Consider the following 22,900-nt stretch of genomic DNA (forward strand, 5'->3'; position numbering starts at 1 on the left):
TAGAGGGTGAGGCTGCTGCACAGAAGGCTGGAAGCAGGCAGGAGAATTGAGCTCACAAAAATCTCATGACATTCAAAGACAAATGCAAGTCCAGCACCTGGGACAGAAATAACCCCATACAACAGTACAAGATTGGCTAGGGAACATTCTTGCGGAAAAATGCCAGGAGATGCTGGTGAACAAGTTGAACAGAAGTACGCATACACATACAACAACAGATCCACATAACTAGTCAGAAACAAGTTTTTAATTTCCTGATTTTTATGCTGTGCTATTCACCTTGAAATGGAAATGCTGAAGTTGTTCCAAATACTACACCTGTTGCAAATTCCAATGCCCATTTTCATGTTTTATGCATGTCTTTTAGCAGTTGGAAGAGACCAACAAATTGATGAAAAGTAAGAAATAGTGACACTAACTCAAAAATGAAACCAGCTGAAGGAATAAAGAGAGAACATTCATGTAATAATTGTGGTTCATAACTGCATTGTGTTCTAAGGCCACAGTATTAAGCTGGGGATTTTCCAGTCAGAAAGATATAAATACAGGCTGTGTAAGACAAAGACTGCCAATCTGGTGTTTCCAGAAAATGGTAAATTTATCATGTCGTACATGTGCAGCATGTACAAAGGCACCTTTGGAGATAAGTCAGACGTACCAAGTAAGCATCTGTAAAACCAGCTGCACTCTATAGGTGCAACAGATCGTTTCAGTTCTTCCCAGGGGTGTTGACCATACTGTGAAAGCAAGCAGAGAAGCTTTCTGAAAGCATGTCTTTCAGGACATGTTTCATATGCATGGTGTCACGCAAGCTGTGTGTGAGTACTGCAGATTTGTTCAGATTTTCAGACGTTGTACAAAGAGATTTGGAACTGCTCATGCGCAGCAGCATCATGACATAAACAAAGGCTACGTTTTTCAGTATTTTCACAGACAAAATTATTTGGTTTCAAAACAGGTCAGCTTACTTACTGCTTTGTCTGCTACTTTTTCTTTGGTTGTTTGCATAGGACTTTATTGTTCCTGCATGGTGATAAGAGTTCTGTGTCTTCAGATGTGTTTACCAGATTTCTGCAACAGCAGATCACCAATGTGAAATTAGCAAGTGTCCTCTGGTCTTAGGACATGTAGTCAACTTGAATGCGATGGTACATGCAGGTAAGATAGACATGTGCCCCTATAGTAACAAGGTGTTTGCCACATCTGAAGTGCAACAGCTGCTGTAGTTGCATTTTAGTTGCTCTAGTTGTATTTTTCACTGCTTTCACAATTTGCTTTCACTGTTTTTAATGGAGTAGCATTACCTGTGGTCCTACACTGAGGCAGGGAGCTGGAAAGATTACCCTTTCCACTATGTATTCAGGACACCTGTTTTTTTGAAATTGGTGGGGCAGGAGCATCCATCCCCCATGGATTGACTTTAGTGTGGATACATCTCTTTCCCTGAAATTGTGGTGCTGACAGAAGCATAATCTTGGCTTTTTCCAGTTCCCGCTAAATCATTTTTTTAGCTGTCTGCAAATCTAGAAATGTGGTTACCAAACAGGGAAATTCTGAAGTCATTGTATCAGCTTCCAATGAATGAGACAAGATCATATTTGTCTTTACAACTAGCAGCCTTTTAATTTGGCTGCAGTCAGCATCAGGCATGTGTGCATACTGCAGTGGTTTCTGCAACAGCGCTTGTGACAGCCATATACCTGGCTACTTTTAACTTGCCCTTTCAATACCAGCCTCTTTGTATTTCATCCTACAGCTGCATCACTCCATGCAGAGCAGTCAACATTAAGCCTTTGTTTTGCTTCTTTATTTTTTGACTGCATGGATCTTTTGGTCTGCTTTGGAAAAAAAAAAAAAAAAAAAAAAAAAAAAAAAGACGAGTTCAAACATTCTACAGATGCTCGCTTGCATGGAAGAACTCTAGCAACAACAACATGAAAATTATTGTTTCATTTCCCTCCTCTGTTTCTGACAGAGCTGGTTATGAACATCGTGTAAGATGTGGTAACAGTTAAGGACTGAGCAAAAGGTTCTTTTCTGAAAACTGGTCTATATATAAAATTTATATATATATATATATATATATATATATATATATGTAAAATTCTACTAGCTTGTAGAATTGAAAATAAAACCCAACATGCATTCATCCCCATCTAATCTAGGAGTGGGCCAGAATTACAGGACAAAACTGAGAACTTAACTCTGATATCATATCACTGTAACAAGGTTTCTTTCTCGTCTTTTTTACCTCTCTCCACTTCTCTGCATCGCCTTTTGAACGGCACAGAACACAGCAAAATAAATTACAAAACTCTGCTTTTAATTCTCCTCACTCAGCAACACATCCCCTTATTAATGAATAGTCGTGGCAGACGACCGCGACCCTCCAGCCGTCTTTACGGTGTCTTGAGAGAAACAAGAGGCCGTCACGACCCGACCCGTACTACCTTTCCTCACTACCTCTCGAGCCCGCTGCACGGACCAAGCTCGCCACCCCACTGCCCAGCGAAGAGAGGCCCGGCCGAGCCCTGGGCTGTGCCGCCGCCGGAGCTGCGGTGCGTGACTCCCTTCTCCCTCTGGAGGGAGACACAGGCCAGTTTTTGGCTGCCGCCGGCGCCGCCGCGTCCCTCCTGCCCCTGCTCCGGCAGCCGCGGCCCCCCTTCCCCGGGGCAGCTGCCCTGCCCTGCCCTGCCCTGCCCTGCCCTGCCCTGCCCTGCCCGGCTCGGTGGCTCCCTGCCCGCCCGCCCAGCGTCCCGCCGCAGGGGCAGAGGGGTCCCGGGGAGCTGCGGCGGGGCCGCCGGGGGTCCGCGGGCATCTCCCCGGCCACACGCGCCTGTGCGTAAACTTCGCACCCCCGCCCCGGGGTGTGCGGAGAGGAGAGACGGGAGAGCTGCGCTGCGGAGGGAGGCGGCCCAAGCCCGGGTGTGCGCGGGCGGCGGCGGTGGGCGCTGCCGGCTGAGCCCCCTCTTCGCTCAGACAGAACGGCGGCCGCTGGGACCTGCTCCCTCATAAGGGCTGGGGAGGAGAACCGCGAGTGGCCGGGTAAATACGGGGGAGGAGAAGGGCGTCTCTCCCTCTCCCCACCTCCTTCCACCTCCTCCCTCCCCCCCGCCGCGGAGGGCGCGCTTGGAACTGCCTCTGTCTGTCCGGGCGCCCGGGGCGTCTCCGCGCCCTTCCGCGGTGCGCTGCGCGCAGGCTGGGCGAGGGCGGCTGATGCTGCTGAAGCTGCTGAAGGTGAAGCTCTCGCTCTCCAATTACTTTTCCCAAGAGAGGGAAGGAGGCAGCAGGAGGGGGAAGTCGTGCTGTGTGTGTGGAAGGCACACCAATCAGAGATGCTCTAACGGAGGGACTGCTGCAGGACGCGCCGGCTTCTCCTCCTTCCTCTGCCGGCGGTGCTGAATCGGGACCACGCGCAGCTGGCGTAGCGGCCGGAGCCGTACTGGCCTGCAGGACTTTCCCATCTCCGCTTTTCCGATAGCTCAACCGTACTTCGTCCTCTGTATTTTTTTTATCTTTTAATTTTTTTTTAATACTCTGAAATCGTGCACGAGAAACACTTCAAGTCTTCCCTCCATTCCCAGTTACTTCACCCTTCCTCTAGCATCTCTTAGCCGGATTCCTGGTGTATTCCCAGAGAGGCGGGGGGAGAGAGCCGGGCCCCGCGGACGGCTGCTGCCCCAGCCCGGCCGAGGCGAGGGGAGCCGAGCGGAGCGCGGCACGGCGCCGCTCCATGCCCCCGAGCGCTGGCGGGGCGCGGGCCGTGTGCCGGCGATGCCCGGGCGGTAAGGCTGGAGCTGCCCCCGGACGGGAGGCGGCCGATCGCTAGGCGTTTCTAGCAAGAATCGGGACTGCAGGTAGGTGAGCGGAGCGCTCCGGGGTCTGTGTCTGTGTGTGTGTCTGTCCGGGCGCTGGCGGGGCCGCCGGGAGATGCCTTTGGCGGCTGGCGGAGACCCCGCGGGCGGCGGGGCCAGGTGCGCGGTGTGAGGAGCGGCTGCACCCTCCCGTTGCCCTAAAGTTGGACGAAGGCGGATGTGAAGAAGAGCTGCTCTGCCGTCCTTCTGCTGGGCACCTGGAGCAGCGGGCTGCAGCCTTTCGCCGGGCGACCCTCAAGACTTTTGTTTTCCCTTATAATTTTCTTTAATTTTACTTAAAAGAATAGATCAGCAGAGCCGAGAGGGATGCGGGGGGAGCAGGGGAACCCACCCGGTTTTCAACTTTTTATGACAAGGTTGACTGCTAACTCACAGGACCTTCGGCACTTGGGGGTTCCTCTGCCCAGACGCTTTATCGGCCGCCTTCAAGAGAGCGGCTGAAGGAGCGGGCAGTCGCTTTATGCGTCCTCTAAAAACAAACAAACAAAAAAAGCCACAAAGGGAAGAATCATGGCTCCGTTTCATTTTATGTGTAGTGCTCTCCAAGTTGTGGGTATATAGTATAAAACATACCTTTTCTATCCACGTTGCTTACTTTGCATCTCAGTGAGTTTATTTAGCTACTAAATTTATGTTGCAGGTTCTGTATGCCACAGAGAGAGGGCTTTTCCCTTATTCCATCCCATTTATAGTTTAGCAAGAGAAAGTTTTAAAATAACCTGCTTTATTCCTGTGGAGCTGTAGGATTGGACACCAGGTTATCAATGCAAAGAATAAAGAGCAAGAGCTTGCACTGCCCTGTTAGGAGTTGCCACACATGGCTCTTCTGTATGTTTCATTCCTTCGGGAGCTAAAGTTATTGCTTAAAGCATTTTAAATTATATGTGTAGTTACAGTTCTCTCTTTCCAGCTTTTGCCTGGAGCTTATCAGTATTTTTTTTCAAGTACCTCAGTTCTACCTCCCTCCCCCTAGTAGACACTGGCTCGGTATTTAAAGAACTGTGCTTTGACTCCTGCAGAACTGTCAATTTAAATAATAAACATACTCAACTCCTATCTCTGAAAACCCCATAAAGGATTTGGGGTCATAGGGTCTTTGCACCACAGTGGATACATACAAATTACTATTGACTAAATGATAATTGTTATCTGGTTTCTCTGTCTTACCAACTAATTTCAGACTTTAGCATTCAGCCTACTATATGTTTAACACTTTAAAGCTACTTTATGGGCTAATTTAAGTCCAATTGAGAAATTAAGATTCTTTCCTGTAGGGTACACACTTGAAGCAGTAGTTCAGTGGTACTAGGAGGATAGCTAAGCTGAAGTTGGGAAAGAGCATACTAAGGTGTTTTTATCAGAGGTGGCAAAGGTTACAAGTTTCATTATACTTTTTCACAGTAATTGTGCTGTCATCTCATACTGATGACTGAATTGTTTTGTGAGCGTATAATTAACACTAGTAACGTAATTCATATAAATTTCACTATCTATATTTTATTTCAGAGAGCTGATGCTGCTGAGACAGTATTGAAAACCGTGTGGGTTTTGTTTCACATAGTCCCAATTTCCAGTAGTTATTCTTACAAATGTAAACTACCTAAGTACCATAATTTCAGTGGAAAGCTTTGCTCAGTTGATACAACAAATCAGATTTACTGCTCATTGGTTCTACATATTTTTTGATACATAGAAGGTCCTTCAAAAATGTGATATTAATTTTAGATACACTGATGGTAGTGGGTGACTGAGATAAAATCTTGATTCTGTCTTGCTGTTTTAATCAGGGAATGATGACTAAGCTGTCCATATCTTTAATCATACTGGACACATAGGGTAACTTTTTTACCTCTCTTTTGATCTGAGGGATCTCAGCTTTTTTGTGTGGATGCCTGTAGAGCGCTTGATTATTCTGGTGGGGAATACATGAAAAACTTGTTCTGAATGAAAGTAAATAGATGTGTGTACAGATGGATATTGGAGATTGTTTTACTGGCAGCTTGCAAAGTGATGATTCATTGAGCCCTATCTAGATTTAAATAAAGCAAATAATACTTTACACTGAATTGTTGTGGCAGAGAAAAATGTAGCAGCCAGGAAGTTTTATAATTTCATCACAGATGATGACAGACTTGATAAAGGGCATCTTTACAAATATAGGCAGTATGTTTTTGGTAAGCAAAATATTACCATGAAGTTTTTCAGATCTGAGCATCTTCACACCAAAATTTATTGCTGTCTGTGTTGCTACTTACCAACCAGTGTAAAGCCTAAATAATGTACTAGAAAGATGTTGCATTTATTATGTTGTGTGTTTTGCTTACTATAAATAAGTAATGCAACAGTGCTAAACTACTTATCTCACTAAAGGAAATCACTGACTTGGAAGACAGAAAATCACAATACCTAATACTCATCTACACAGAAATGTGATCACCATCTTGAAAAATTATTCTGAACGATGCAACTATCAGTGAGCAAGCGGTTCTATGCCTCTGTTTTATCTTCTGCAGGATTTTATTAGAAATGCTTCATTAAGTCACATTATTCTGCAGCTGTTTGCTCACTGAAAATTAAAATAAAAATCAGGAAATTTATCCAGCAGAGCAGTAATATTTCCTTTGTTAAGTACTGAAAGTTCAAATAAAACAAAATCCTTTAGCATCAATGTGCCAGAAGCACTGAGTACATCCTATTTTTGTGATGTATGGATGGCATTTACAGATGCAATTCATCAATGTATTTATTAGTCAAGTGTCATCAAACAAAGAAGATAAATGGCAGTAAACAAAGACTGCATGGTAATACAGAGGCTAAAGCAACAGAAGACCCTACAATCTAATTAATTAGTCTTCAGTTTCATATTTCCAGTCTGTATTTGAACATCTCATTTAAATGTCTTTCATCATTTTTCTATTGCATGTCCAAGTAATTCAGGTACCAACAGCTTTTTATTAGAAAATACATTTTTCATTTACCTTTTGAAATGCTGAATTTTGAAGGCATTCAGGCAAAAGTTGTGTAAGGATGAGTGTAACAGAAAGGTCCTATGCCAGCAGAACTGAATACTGACCTGTCCCTGTTCATGATCATTTTTGTGTTGAGGTATATCCCCAACAGATGTAGACTTTCATTGCTCCCTTGGAGTAGTTGTAGCTCTGACATTTTAAACCAGCTGGAGTATTTGCTCCATTATCCTTAGATCACTGAATTTAAGAGTGTACTTAGAAGGATTTTGCTTTTTTTTTTTTTTTTTTAAAGCATGAGAAAACAATTACATACTATACTCAGTCAGCTTCATAGAGTCTAATGTAAGCACACACTTTCACATTTGAATTTTTTTTAAAAACACATGTTCACTCTTAGGGCTATTTCAACAGGAAATTTGGCTCAGTGATTTGGTTTTATAAACTGTTAATATTAACTTTGAAACACTTTTCCTCATGACTAAGTTCACACACATAGCATTCACCAGACATAAGAATGAATGTGGAAACATCAACAGTAATGTTGTTCATTTTTCCTGGTGACAGCTACAGAGCTATCTCCTTTTTCTCCTGGTAGAACTTGGGGAGATAGTGGAGTTTATGCTTTGTTTCTTTATATACCCAAGCCAGCCACTCTTGTATGCCATATGTAGTGAGTTATTTATCAAAAGAGATAACAAAATAATAATGGCCACCTAATGTACCTCTTCATACTACTAGTGCAGAACAGTCACATTTTTAAGATAAATAATTCAAGGCATCTTCACACAGCTTCTTTCATGTTGTGAGTTTTGAAAAACACTTTGGAGATAGAAAGGAGAAAGCAAAGACCTTATGCTTTACTAGTTATGGTAGTTAGCATAACTACCTGGTCTGGCATGGCACTACATAGTTAGATAAAATGGGATGAAGTCACTGAAAAAAGCTTTCTTAGCTTTTTCTTCTGTCTGAATACATCAGTAGAGTGATTTGTAGAATTGCACTACAGCTGTAGCTGTTGCTTGAAGTAGCCCTGGAAAATGCTTTGTACGGATTTGAGCCTTAGTCCTTAACTAAACACTTGTAAGAGAAGCTCCTGTATGTTTTGTGGCATGGAAGAATCACTTATATAATTGCATGTGTAAAAAGTTAGAAAATGTTATTTTTTTTTTTTCCTTCATCTTTGAAGCTTATCAAACCTCCTGATCTACTATGTTCATAGCTTGCATTTTCTAGTTGTCTCACCTCACATCTTGCTGATCTTGTAATAGGAAACTTGAACACAGGTCTCTTGGCACCAGGACAGCGTTATATACAGCCGCCTCAGCTGTGAGCATCCCTTTAACCATGCCAAGGGGAAAGCCATGGTACAGGGTAGCTCTCAGATGAAAGCACACATAGCTTTTTTTGACTCCTGTGTTTGGTAATCTTCTATGCCTATGTGAAAAAATGAAGCCGAAGCTGCAGAAGGTGCTTTACGTTGGCAAACTTCACAAGTAAATAATAAACAATCACAGCTCAACAAACCTAGCTGGTTGTATAAATAGCAAATTATTAATAAATGAGTCAGGAAATATCAAAGGCTTTTAAAATAGATAAATTTTTAGTCTTGGTTGTATGCTGGCCTTTCTCTCTGTGGAATATTTCTTGCCTCCTCTGTTGCTATATTAAGGTTCAGTATTTGAAGATGAGGTACTGAACTAGATGGACCACTGTCTTGATCCAATAAAGCAATTTCTTTCTTGAAAGGCAAGGAGGCAGTATTGCAGTACTGCATATTTATCTTCCAAGAACTAAATTGCAAGAACCAAACTGCAATTGCTTAGTGTACTGCTTTTGCTTTATTTTTCTCTTTTAAAAGCAGGATATAAAACATTTCTAAAATAAATCTGTCAGTAACATGCAGTCTCACACCAGCTCTTTTAGAGACAGGAGCACAGATCTGACTAGTCTCTCACATTTGCAGTAATACTCTCATACTGGATTTCTTCTACTCCCTCACTGCATTTTCTGTATCACATATTGATAAGGCCGAGCTGTGGCCTCTGATCCATCTTGCCACATAGCAGTCAGTTATGGAGAGGGTGTTCTTCCTCATCTCTGACAGCCTGTGTCGTGGACGGGGTAGAGGGTGTGGCTCAGTCCTTGGGTCACCCAGTGGATTTTCATGCTGAAAATGCTCATCATCTGAGCATCTTTATACAGGACCATTTTCCTGGTTACAGGTTGTTCCTTGCCTTGCCCCTCACCATGTGAAACTGTGTATGAGAGAACCTGTACCAAAGCCTTTGACGTGCAGTCATACAGTCTTAGGACAGGTGCTGCCTTTGACCTCGTGACTGTGCATTTGGGAGAGTGTGAGCTGCATCTAAACTATGTACTCTAGGTCCCCTTTTGGTTGAGACTTTCAGTGTTTGTTCCCATTTAAGATATCTGTTTGGCCTTTCAGATTCTAGGCTCAACCATAATTTGTCACTGGCTATTTTGTTATTGCATTTCATGACACTGCAAAGTCACACAGAATGGCTCGATGGCTCTGAAGAAAGGTAATATCTTTCTGTGCTATTTATATGTTGTAAACTGTTTGAAATGTGGATCTTTTTCAGTGAGGGATGAAAGTGAGTACCATCTGAAGCTTGTCTCATGGTTTATCTAAGATGAATTTGTAGTCCTAGTTTGATTTGAACTGTAGAAATGTCCAAGTCCCGAAAGTCATCACTGGGACGAATTAGGATGTGTGCTTGCTGTGTGCAGAGAGGCAAAACTTGAGGTCTGATCATGAGAGACATTTCAGCTGGTGTGGCTTCAATGTGGTCAGTCAAATTATTTATGTGATTTAAGTCTTTTGTGAAGTGAGCCTGGATAAATATTGCTAACTGCTTAGGGTGATCTCTGTGGAAGGCATGTAGGTGGGGTGCTGTTTTGACAACTATTTTTGTGTCTGTATTCTGGATATAAATTTAAGACTTGAGCTTGATTTCAGTGGTTTACCACTCCTACACCTTTTATGAAGCTTAAATCCCATTATATTCAGAAGAGAGACTATAAAACAGCAGGTAAATTTCAGAAAGATTCTACAGGTAGATGGGTACTCTTTAATACAGAGTTAGAGGCTACCATTACAATAGTGTAAGTTTTCAAATATGGCATTGTTGGTGTGGAACCAAAGTAAAATAGCAGTTTCTGACTAAGTATATCTGGTTCTGGTATTTGTGCAGGAAATTAGGTCATATTTTGAGCCTAATTGCAGAAACAAGATCTGTTTTAGCATCATTTCAAGAGAAGAATACCCTCTCTAGGGTATATCCTCTCTTCAGACTCTGCTACCTGTGCAAATTTACTGTAAAAAAAATTCAATCTATGCATTGCAAAAAATAAGCTATTATTAAACAAGATGGAAAGTTTTATCTTAAGATCCGGTAACAGCAGCAAATACAGAGAGATAAGTTCAGTTCTATGGGCTTACTGGAATCAAGACACAAGAAATATTGTATTTATATGCTAACATAAAATGCCATAAATTTAGATATGGTATTATCAGCCAGTACACTGACATTTCTCATTATTATGATCCTGCTTTTTTCTGTTCAGTCTAGATTCACGAGGGATAAACCTTCTGTTGGAATTAAGGTAATATTTAAAATGCATTACTGCCAAGGTGTCCAAACCTTCATAAGGAAGGCATTATGTTGGTATTTGTGCAATAGATGTTCAAATAAAGAAGTGGCCATGGATCCTGGTTGAACTTCTGATTTAGGAAATATTGGATTTTTTCTCCCTAATGCAGATTAGTTTTTCCTTTATGGCAATGGGATTTTATTATTCTGTTAGTAAACATTGTCATTGTGATTGTTCTGGTTTAACCCAGTAGGCAGCTCAGCCCTCTCAGCCACTTTCTCACTCCCTCACAGTGAGATGGGGAAGAGAATTGGAACAGTAACAGTGAGAAAACTTGTGGGTTAGAACAGTTTAATAGGTAAAGCAAAAGCTGCACACACAAGCAAAGCAAAACAAGGAATTCATTCAGCACTTCACACTGGCAGGCAGGGGTGCAGCCATCTCCAGAAAAGTGGGGCTCCATCATGTGCAGCAGTGACTTGTGAAATCTATGCCAATTCCTGCTTCTTCCCTGTAGCTTTATATGCTGAGCATGACCTCATATGATATGAAGTATCTCTTTGGCTATTTGAGGTCAGCAGTCCTGCACCTCCAATCTTTTCACTGGTGGAGCAATGTGAGGAACAGAAAAAAGGCCCTGATTCTGTTTAAGCACTGTTCAGCAGTGTTAAATCTCTGTTATCTGTTATCTGTTATCAACACTGTTTTAGTCACAAGTCTAAAACACACCAACTTAAAAGCTACTCTGAAGAATATTAACTCCATTCCAGCCAAACCCTGTACAATCTCTATCACTTATTCTTTAAATTTGCATCATGCTTAGGTCCCATATTGTCCAATATTGTCTCAATTAACCACCCCTTCTCACTTCTCACTCTCTAATATATGCAGGTATTATTCCTTAATCTATGGCCCACCAGTATATAATGTCCATAAAATGCCAATTGAGTTCATCTAGTTCTTGACTTTGATACTGTTTGTTACGGTGATCACTCAGGAGAGGAGAGGTGGTGGTTGTGTGGAATTACTGGGCACAAAAGCCAGCTGAGGTTGGGTCACTGCTGCACTTGCACTAGTTGTTGTAAGGCTTGTCCTCAACTGGTTTGGGTTGTTCCTGCTGTAACACACAAGTCAAATCATGGGTAGTCAAATTAAATGGCAATTAAATGTATATCTATTACAATCTTCATGCCTGGCCCCTTTGGACCAGGCCGTATGGTTTTACATTGCAGCGAACTTCTGTGCTTGCTGCTGCTCCAGCATGGGTCTGTCCATAGACCACAGCCTCTTCAGGGACATATCTGCTGCAGTGTGGACTAATCCATAGATGTGGTCACTCTGAAGTGTGCTTCACTGCTCTGGTATGGCCTTATCCTGGGACCACAGCCCCTTCAGGGGTGTACCTGCTGTGTTGTGGCCTTATCCATGGCTGCTGTCTCTTCAGGGTTACAGATCTGAAACGCAATGAGCTACTATTAAGAGAGGTAACTCTATCCCAGATAAAAGAGTACATTGTTAGAAGTATTTTTGGTGACTCCAGATTTTGTTTTACCACATAGATCAGCTTGTGACCAAAGCCTAACAACATAAAAGAATGTAACTCTGGGTAACTTTATTCCCCTTCTCTCTTCTTGCATCAGATGTGATTTTGAGCCCACAGCTTGCAGTTCTTTGTACATTGCCTTGGGACTTTAGATGACTGTGTTTGTGCAAGCTGGTGTGGAATGCACCTGTTTGTGTACATGCAAAGACAGAGCTGCCTTCTCCCATTCTGATCATGTCTGCGTCCCCCTGTGTAATTGTTGAGGTTGCTGCTTGTGGAAAATGTACTAGGAGAAAGTTTAAGCCTAAATCAGCTGTTCTGAGCTTCTTTCCCTCTGAGGCTGTGATATAATGTTTTAGGTTTGAGGATTTTTTGACAGCTTAATTATTATTAAGTATTTCAAATGGTCTTTGGACTTGTTTTGTTGCATTATTTAAAAAATATATTTGACATAGAGTAAATACATATTTACTGTGTTTTTTCATTGGAAGAGAAATTTAAAAATGACTAATTATTCATCAAATGAACTCTTCATAAAACCCTTCTGTGAGAAAAATGTTGACCTAGCTATTGCTATAGCTGCTTGAATATTCCAAGTCTCTTTAATATGACACTTGTTCCCATTTCCACTTTAAAAATTGAACACCCAATAATGACACTCATAATCTCTCCTTCTTCATCATGCCTCAGCTGCTCATAACCTAACTTTTTCTCCTCTAGTTCTTCTTGCCCTTCCTTTTGTCTTCACTGTTCACCTCATCTGCATTGGTGTCATATGATCTTTCCGAATGTCAAGTAAAGGCAGACTGCAGTCAGCATTACCAAATTGCTTTCCTGCCAAAAAGTCTCTTTTCATGTGCATGACCCATCATCTCACAGTTAGCTGCAAGTCATTCTGATTCCCAAATTTACAATGTATTTTCTATTTAATGAGTTATTAGACATTATGCACCTTTTAACTTCATTTTTTCTGACTAACTGCATTCCTCCCGATAATTATAGCTTTAGAAAGAAACAATTAATTTGAAACCAATTCTGCAACAGAAGTGGCATTATTTAGATTGCATTCCTTCATCTCCATGCACTAGGGATTATCTCATTAGGATTCATTTATATTTGGAAACTCCTAAGAACCACTAAATCAGTCCAATAGCCACCAAGGTGTCATCAATAACATAGACAAAGCTACTGCATATGCTATTTTAATAGAACAAAAAATGGAGGTAGATACATGGCTGGCTGAGTAGTTAGTTTTTGCATTGTCTAAATGAAAAAAAAAAATTAGTTTATATACTTTCTTCACCCAGGAGAATGCTTAGAGTAAATCTGAGTACAAACACAAATAATATTCCACATGTATTGAAAAGATATGAACATTTTTGAATTGGTATGTTATTCTCATATATTCGTTTGGTAATGATAATATTCTGTTTGTTATGATAATTTTTCAAATTAAGTGGTTGTCTAATAACAAGCTGGAAAAAATTGCAGCTGACTCAGTTACAACGAAGGAGTGAGTTCAACATTTGTGACTCATGGATTCCCTTACATCTGTGTATTTATTAAATTTAATAATATGTGCTAATGCAGGCTATATAATCCTGATTTTTGTCATTGTGGTTAATTATATCTAGTTAATAGATACAAACCAAATGTATATGCAGCCTGCCAAAGGATCACCTTGTGGTAAATTCTAATTCCATGAATTCCATTAAATCTAATATTTTTGGTTTTTGCTACCTTGAGTTCCACTTAGGCAAAATATGGAAATGGTTAACAGAAGGAGAACTGCCATGGGAGTTAGTAGAAGTGTCCCAGCTGTTGTAAAACAGTCTGATAGACTCCTTTCATTTGTTGCATATCAGAGCTCATACCTCATTCTCACAGTTACTTTGTGGGAACAATATTGAAAATACTCCTGTGAGAAAATTTCCTTTCTCTGAATCTGTAGATGTTAAATGCAGATTCAGGATGAATACAAGATACATATGATTGAAAAATATTCTGAGAAGTTTTGGTATTACATAGAATCCTTGTTGCCTTTGTAACAGAAGGGTATATTGTGTATTCCCTTCTGTCTTGGATATTGTAAGATCACAATTTACCAGTGCCTTATGCACCTTTGCACCCCTGTGAGAAAATAGCTAAGTGTAAGGTAATTAGTCAAGCAGATGGCTTTACTTCTCCCCTTATTTCTCTGCAACTTTTTGGTTCAGCACTGCTTCAGTTCAGTTGCAATCTTCTCTGGTTTCTTATCATAGTAACATGACAGGCCTAGTTCTGTCAGCTGAAATAATAAAATATTTCTCACTAGTGAATGATTCAGGTGATTCAAAGCCAGATTTTTAAAGCAAAGTATTTTTTTAGTCTCCCAAATTTCCTACCCATTAAACAAAGAGATAAAATAGTCTGCATATACCAAATCCTTCCAAAGCATTACTGTTTTACTGGAAAAATTAAGTAGCTATGATTCCATGCTTTGTCCATGCTCAGCTATTCTATGAGCTGCACATTTCAGTCTCTGTGTCTTTTTTTGTGTCCTTAAATAATTGTTGGTAATTCATGGCTTCCTTCCTGAGGAGACAATTTGTAGCTGTCTGGTTCTTCTAATTTCTGTGTGTATTCTGGTCTTGCCCAGAAGATCTGTATAACTTTCATCTAACACCTGAAAAGAACACTTTTCCATTTACTGACCAAGCCATTATGACTTTTAATTATTGTCCCTTCATAGATATAATTATTCTTCTTTTTATTTACAGCTGGTATTTGCCTTTGCATGTAAAATATATTTACATCTCTGTAAGTATAACAATCCTTAAAACATAATGTACTGACTTTATATGAATAGTTGTGTGACAGTCTACATTATCAACTGAGACCATGAGAAAATCATACATAGTTTTTCTGTATATATGGAATATTCCTAGATCAGCAGTGGGCTGTGGGGTTCAGACCCACAGTGATGATCATAATAGTGATGAAACTTTGGAATGATTTAAAGGTACATCTTTCTGTTTTTCCACTTTTGGGGTTCTTATTTGTTGAGTAATTAACATTTTTTAAATTGGGCTTTGCCAAAGAGTGAATCAGACCTACAGTAATGTTTTTAGGTATTGGACTTCAAGTAGTGTTGGAGGTAGAGAGAAATGGATGGTGGAACTCTCTATAAAATGATAAGTTGGTTCCCACAATATGTTTCTGGCAGAAGTTATTGTTTGAAAATAATTTTTTTGCTGTAGTTTCTCCTTTCCCTTCATATCAGGACAATTCTTGAACTTAATTAATTGTCATGAAATAAGTGATTGGAGCCCACTGTAAAAGAAAATAGTATAGTGGACAAACAGTTTCTCTGTTTTGTTTTTATCAGCTGAGGTTCTCCAGTGAGTCTGATCTTAGTAAAGGCTTTTAGTTTTTATCCGTTAGATCTCTTTTGTAAAGAAGTTTCTCTGTTAAGGTACTTCAGTAATGGCCACAGTCAGAGAACAAGTGGGACTACAATCTAACAAAAGAAGGAACTGAGGATGTAAGAAAAGTACTTCTTTGTACTTTGATGAATGCTCTGTCATATTCTTTCTGCTGGTTAGTGGCAGACAGTGTTTCACATAACACTGTTACAGGACAAATGCAAATTTGTCCAGGCACTGAGTAGTTGTTTTCACTTTGGAGGAAAGAAACTGTACCTGGCCTCTGCCTTCTGTTCTATTTTTATTTTATTCTCTTTTCATATATTTGGAAGACATTTCATTAGTGTTTCCCAGAAATGTCTCACCATGCATTGTAGAAGAGCATTGTAGAAAAGCATGTCTGCCTATGACTTTCTATGGAAGCCTGGTTTGTAAGGCGTTCTCATTTTTAACTTTTGTAAATGCTTTCCAGCACTGAAGAAAACAAAATCATAATTGGGGAACAGGAGAATGTCCATTTCTTTCTTTTTTTTAATTGAAACAATCTTTGACTTAGGCTTCTGCCCAAGAAATACTTCCTTTGAAAAATGAAACAAAATCTATTGTTTTACTACTTTTCTTTTTTTTTTTTTTTTTTTAGTAGGGCTTTTTTTTATTTTTTAAAAGAATTGTTATTGAATGAAATAATGTCTTTGTTTAGTAGCAATATACTAACAATTAGGAACTTCTATGTACCGATAAATACATTCTTCTACAGAAATTCGATCTCTAAGTTAAATGTCCCTCACTCCAATGAATGAATGCCAATTACAATAAGTAGTGGTGTAATAAAGGAGCACAACTCCTTGGTTTTCTTTTTATCAGCATAATAAGTTATAGTAGTAATTTTCTGTGAGAGTTTTAATTTTACAGTATAATATGCAGTGAACTAGGTCTAATTTTTTTCCCTTTCTTTGCCATTTGAGGGCACTTCCTTGTACTTCAGAGTGCTTTCAGACCTCTAGTCCTTTGTCTGTCTTTGAGCATAGCTAACATTTTGCATTCCACTGACTTTCAGTATCAGGCTTCCTTGGTGAGTCTAACTGATTTGTGGTCAGGGTTGAATAAAACTGACAGAAACATTTAAAATCCAAAGTTGTTTTTGATATTAAGAATCAAATATAGCAAATATAGAATGGAATTTAAAATACAGTCTGTTCTTTCTATCTTACACTTCAGCTTGCATCTTCATTTGGTACCCCAAATTGGTTTGGCTTCTGCAGTTGCTCAAAGATCTGTGTAACACAGTAGCTTTTTTGGTAAAGGCTAAAGGACTTGAGCAAGAGACACTGCAATCATTAAAACTCGTTTTTAAAATAGCATCTTATCCTTTCATGGTTAGCTTAATGTGTTCAGTTTCTCTGCTAGCCTACAATACTATAAAGCTTTCAGACTGAGTACTGCATACCTCCTTTTTAATTTCAGTCTCATAGGTGATGAAGGAGGTTTAAAACCTGCTCAGATGGCCTAGATCTGTCAGAGAAAAGAGAGTCAAGCCCTTCACATAACCATTGCAGATACTCTGAAATTCACTCTGAGAATCTCATATAAAGAAAGCTCTTTGGGTGGCTGATTTTGACTGAAAAGGTGAAGGTGGAGTCAACTTTCAGCATTTTCAGCAGTAATAAAACCTGTGGCTGGAATTTACCTTTTCACTGATATTATCATATCCAGAAGCTGCATAACAGCTACAATTGTGTTTTACCACCCCCATGTGTCACTTGATTGGCCTGAATATCTTTTTCCAGCAATTAAATTTTGTGTCTTGGAATGATACAGCTAGACGTAGCAGTCTCACAGGTGTCATAGTATTATGTTTCCTTGCCTGTTAAAACATATGGTAGTAATTTTATTTTTTGAAGTTATTCTTTTTAATCTTGAAGCCTGTGATCAAAAATGTATTAAACCTCCTGGTATCTGGAGAAGAGTAATAATCGTGCATCATCAAATAAAATTCCTGAGCCAGTATACAGGACCTGAAGAGAACACCTTTGTGGACATCTCCTGCTCTTTTTCAAATGCCCCCAAAAACAACAAGCTATGCAAAAGTAAATACAACTTTAATTGTGATTTATTTTGTTGTCAGATAATAAACCTTTGCAAAGCTACATTTGAAATGATGGTATCTTATTTTAATGGTAAAAGAAACTCCTTCTTTAGAGACTTCAGTGTTCTGCAAAAAGTAAAACGCTGTACGTCACCTTGTTGCTGCTTTGTGAAATTTAAAGAAAAGTCCAGTGCTGCTTTGCTTTAAGTGTTGGAAATGTGGTCATAACCTACCAAGAAGAGCATTGAAGGCAGGATTCAGCTAGAGATTGATACCTAAAATAGGTGTCCAATTGCAATTGGAGGTAAGTGCTTTAGCTTCATAGTAAAGTGAGATCTAGGGTAGGATTCAGGTGTATAACATAATTTAAAACTCTCTAAAGCATCTTGTCTGGCCTCCAAGTGCTACTTCAGGTGGTTTCAGAACCCCATCTGAATCAGATGCAAGGCAGTTTGCATCACATCTGCTGATCCCTTCTCCTTTCACCCGAGGCATTTCAGGTGGCTCTCGATGGTGATGTTTGGGCACTTGAATCCTGTTGCTTATCAATAGACCTAGAAAGTGATTCTGCTTGTTTTAAAGTGCCTGTCTAATTTGGATCAACTAAATTGTTCTTCAAATCACAGCAAGTTGGGTAAGTTGAATAATTTGCCTTAAAAGGTACCATTTGTACCAACTATTTGTAGTGAGCATTTTAAATGTGGCAAAATATTTAAGAGATTTGGATGGACTTTAAAGAGATGTACCAGATCAATAACATGTCAAATATCATGTTTCCCTCTGTACTCATCACTGGTGAAGCTGCACCTTGAGGACTGTGTTAAGTCCTGGGCCTTATTGGTGTGATGGGCAATGAAAGTGGTGAAGGTCTGGAGCAAAAGTTGTGTAAGGAGTAGCTGAGGGAGCTGGAGGTGTTTAACCTGGAGATGAGGAGGTTCAGGGGAGACCTTATCACTCTACAACTGCCTGACAGGAGGTTGTACCTTGGTGGGGGTCAGCCTCTTACAGGCAGTTTGTGACAGGACGAGAGGACAGAGCCTCAAGCTGTACCAGGGGAGGTTCAGGTTGGACATCAGGAAAAACTTGTTCATGGAAAGAGTGGTGAAGCATTTGAACAGGCTGCCCAGTAAAGTGGTGGAATCACCATCTCTGGAGGTGCTCAAGAAATGACTGGACATGACACTTACTGCTGTGGTTGAGTGGACAAGGTGGTGATCGGGCAAAGGCTGGACTTGGTCTTGGAGGTCTTTTCAAACCTATGACTTTGTTAACTGAACTGAGTACTTATATTTCAGTGCCTAAATGGGGGTGCCGTAATCCTGAATATACTGCTGCCTATGTTACTGATAGAAAGAATAGCAGCATCATATACAACAATAGCAAAACTAATTAACATTGGAGGAAATTTCTGCTAAAATTTCTATTTTCATTTATTTTTTGTCTGTCGTTTAATGATGTAGTCTAATACAAAATCCTGGTGTGTGAAAAAACCCTCTGCTACCCCTTGAAAGCCTGGATATTAGGCTGAGGTCTGAAATACCTCACAAGTTATGAGCCTGTTAATCTAACTCTTTAAGCTAGATTTAATATTTCTGATAATTCTAAGATAAATCAGAGATTTTTAATAATAAAATAATAACATATTATATGTTACACATATATACACAGAATAAAATATAATATAGGTATTGTAATATACATATATGTATTAATAAGAAAGAAATAATCAGCTTTTAAGGTAGGTCTGGAAAACCTGATTCCAGCTTTCCTTCTAGTTTATAAGAACCATTACATGAACTAAATTTTATTTCTCAGTTAAGTTTTTGTTGCTGAGACCATCATCCAGAAGGATAGTTAATTTCAGAGCAAGCATTTATTGGACTGTGATGTAATGGGGAAATGAGAGAAAAAGTTTCCACAAGAATGAATAACCATATACTGAATGTGTGTAGAAATGTACTTACAGAATTTCACAGCAATAAACCAAATGCAAAGTCCTGAAAGAGGCATATTCTGCATTAAGTATTTTTGTGACAGTGACACTTAGCATGACCTTTCAGATGATAAAACAAACTTTTTTCCGTCCTTTACTTTGGTTCACTTGCAAGACTGATTCCTGCAAGAGAATCTTTCAATCCTTAGTCCTCACTGCATCTGCCTCTCATTAAAGTCATAACAGCTCTAAGTCATAACACTGTTGTAGCTGTGGCAGTGGTCCATGTGTCTTGGACTACGAGGAGTGGGAAGTATATAATTTCTGTCATCCACTAGTGTTTTATCAAAATACTGAGAATGTTATAAGGATGGGGTTTTGATTTCCTAATGAGCAACTCAACTGTGATTCCTATAGTTTTGGCTCTTTGTAGAATATAGGTCTACTGGAATCAGTCCCCAAACTCCCACTGTGCTCATTGGCACTGGATAGCATCCATCTATAGAACTGGGAAAAAATGACCAACAATGCAAAAAAACAAAGCAACTCTCCTTCCTTTGCCGAATGGGAATAAGTAATATAAGAAATACACCTACTTTGCTACTTCTTAGATTCTTAAACTCTTTACTACAGAATTACAGAGAATTTTATACAGAAGAAGTACGTTTGCTTATCATTTTTGTGGTGAAGTGATTCTTAGTTTAGACAGCAACATTTGAATTCACTTAGTAAATAGAATGTTTGGGCCCCAGTTCTGATATGATTAGGCAATGTACCCTCTCCCCATATTGCCCTTTTTTTTTGTTTTCCCCAGAATTACTGTTTTCTCAGTTGATGCAAAGTAATTTTTGACTGTATTTTTATTTGCTGAGGGTCTTCAAGGCTCTTATGAAGAACCTGCTTTGATTCCTCCCATAGCTGTATTTGTGAAGTAATTTTTTGCAGGACACTTCTATTAGCAGGACATCAATATCTGACTAATTAGAGATTAAATGTCCAAGCAGTATTTAGTAATACAGTTTTCTAACTTTCTAATTAATTGCAAAACAGGAGAAAATGTTAATTATGGTTGGAAAAATCCTAAATACCATTTTACCATTTTTACCATTTAATTGCAAGAAAATATGCAAATAACCAAATATATAACATTTAAAAAAAAAAAAGGTTTCTCTTGCTGCTTGTAGTACAGACTTAAAATGTTTTATGGTAGGTAAATTTGTAACCTGCAGGAATTTGAGGATTAGAATTCTCTCAGTGAATAAATATTTTCTTTTTTACATACTCAGCTGTCCTCCTCTATAAATGTATCCTTCAGAAAAAAAAAAAATAATTAAATTTTCCTTTAGAATGCTTATACAAATTAAAAAATTATGCTACATTATCTGTGGTATCATATGACAACTGCAATTGCAAGCTTCAAAACCAATGACCTATAATCTGTCTTAAAATGTTAGAGTGGATAGATATACATATATTGATGGATGCAGTTTAAAACCCTAGGGCCTGTCTATAATAGAAAGAATTAACATCAGCATTCTGTACAGCTGAACTGATGGTGAATGCTATTTAGGTAAAAATGAAGGAGGGGTGAACTTTGTTCAGCCCTGGTTCAAAGCACCATTACATATTGGACCAGGTTTTGACTGAGCCATGAGCCTGCATATGGATAGAATTCCCATGAGCTGTGTGACAACAGCTTTAAAACAGGATATCTGATGGTTAGCCTATTTTTAGGCTATTTGCATGGTGGCTTTTGTAGGACCCATATTAATCAGGATATTTATATATTTTGTTTGTAGTGAATATCTGTCAAGAGTCAGTAAGTTCTTTCTCCATAATAAGCAGATTGCACTATTAAGTTGGGGTCACTATTTACATTAAAAGTTGGGGTCACTATTTACATTAAATTATAATCTTTACCATTATTAGCTTTGGGCAGGTTTTATTTTGATTGCCATATAGATCTATTTATAATCAGTCTTCATTCCTATGATAAAATAGAAGGGAGGTAGCAGAACTTTACAAGTTCTTCTGAATACTTTGACCTTTCATTTCCTCACAAGTCTCCCCAAATGAGTATATCAGCATCATTTCCCAGAAGAAATTTTTCTACTGTTACTTAATTCTACATACAATTTTATTTCCTTTTCACAGCAGCACAGAAGAGAGCATCAGAAGAACTTGCTAAAATCTTGATTTTTGTTCTACTTTTAAATGTAGACCAGGAAGTCTGCTTTCTGGGGAGCTCACTTGTTTTTTGTGGTGTCCATCTGACCTCTGGACTATCACCTTGGATGATGCAGATGTCTTTCTCAGAGCCAATAAGCCAAATCATCCCCAGTCAAAGCACTTTTTGGACAGCAGGTGCAGCATTTTCAGCTGATGCTTGTCCATGGTACTTTATGTTAGGGATATGAAGTTCTTAGAGCTTCCATTGACCTCTGTTATAATTTGCAGTTCAGCAACTCCGTGTGGGAACTTCCTGTGAGGACAAATTAAGATCGCATATGCAAATTGTGAGACAGCCTGTATAACTTACTGTCATTTGCACATGTAACAAGATTATGTGCATACAATTCAGCCCATATGCTGAAAAATCAACACTGTATTTTAATCAAGTTCCCTAGTTAAATCAAACTTAAACTACTTGCTAATCTATCTGCCCAGAAGAGTCTCAGATCTGTATGAAATTCTTCTCTACACTAAACAGGTCGAAGTTTTGAAAATTTTCTGGATGTGCAGCTTGCTTAAAAAGCTGTCATGAAGTCCTGGAAAGAGGCGATGGACATTACTAAGGTTTGTAATCAAGTAATCTACTCAGAGAAGGTAATCACATTCACCAAATAATCCTTTGCCTAAATAATATTTTTGCACGCCGTTACTGTAATGATACCTGCAGTGATTTTTTTTCCAAAGACTTGTTCAGAACATTCCCAAGAGAGAGAAATTTTCTGTTTATAAGTAGTGTGTCAAATTTCTTTTTTCCCATTTCATTCAATTGAAATTTTTGTCTTCTAGCCAAATGTGATTTCAAACATTTTTAGGTCTCGTCCACTAAACAAATTGTTGCAAGAGCTGCATGCTCATTGCACAGAGGATGGGTTGGCATTTCTAGTTCAGTTTATTTAGTTCAGTGGCTGTGGCTGTTATGCAGTCCAGGTGACAAGAAGTTCCTTTGCCATTGTGCATTAGTTAGAAAGCTTAGCAAGGCAGGGGATGCTGTTGTGTCAGCTACAAGGTTAGGATCACTGTGGACTTCTGATGCTCGAGAGAGCTGTTACGGCCTTGAGATAAAAAGATGTGGCTCTTAAGTGCAGGGACTGAAATTCAATGCATTTTGAGTCGTGACATTCACTGTTTCAATCCCTGGTGAAACAACCTTGAAGCAGTATTCACCTTTCCTGATCCAAACAGAGTGTGAATCATCTTTCCTGGTCATGGGGGACAAGACTATCAGGATAGTTGCATGTTACCC

The 22,900-nt window shown here is 39.4% G+C and overlaps 1 protein-coding gene across 1 annotated transcript in view; it reads left to right on the forward strand.

Moving 5' to 3' along the window:
- The first annotated feature begins 2,949 nt into the window (after positions 1–2,949).
- TAFA2 (TAFA chemokine like family member 2) overlaps positions 2,950–22,900 on the forward strand; it is a 177,110-nt gene continuing 157,159 nt past the window's right edge. The window contains exon 1 of the transcript XR_002866088.2: positions 2,950–3,857. The gene's annotated coding sequence lies outside the window, so the exon portion shown is untranslated. The remainder of the gene's footprint in view (positions 3,858–22,900) is intronic.

This window comes from Cyanistes caeruleus, chromosome 4, assembly GCF_971803275.1.
Source record: "Cyanistes caeruleus chromosome 4, bCyaCae1.hap1.1, whole genome shotgun sequence".
NCBI lineage: Eukaryota > Metazoa > Chordata > Aves > Passeriformes > Paridae > Cyanistes > Cyanistes caeruleus.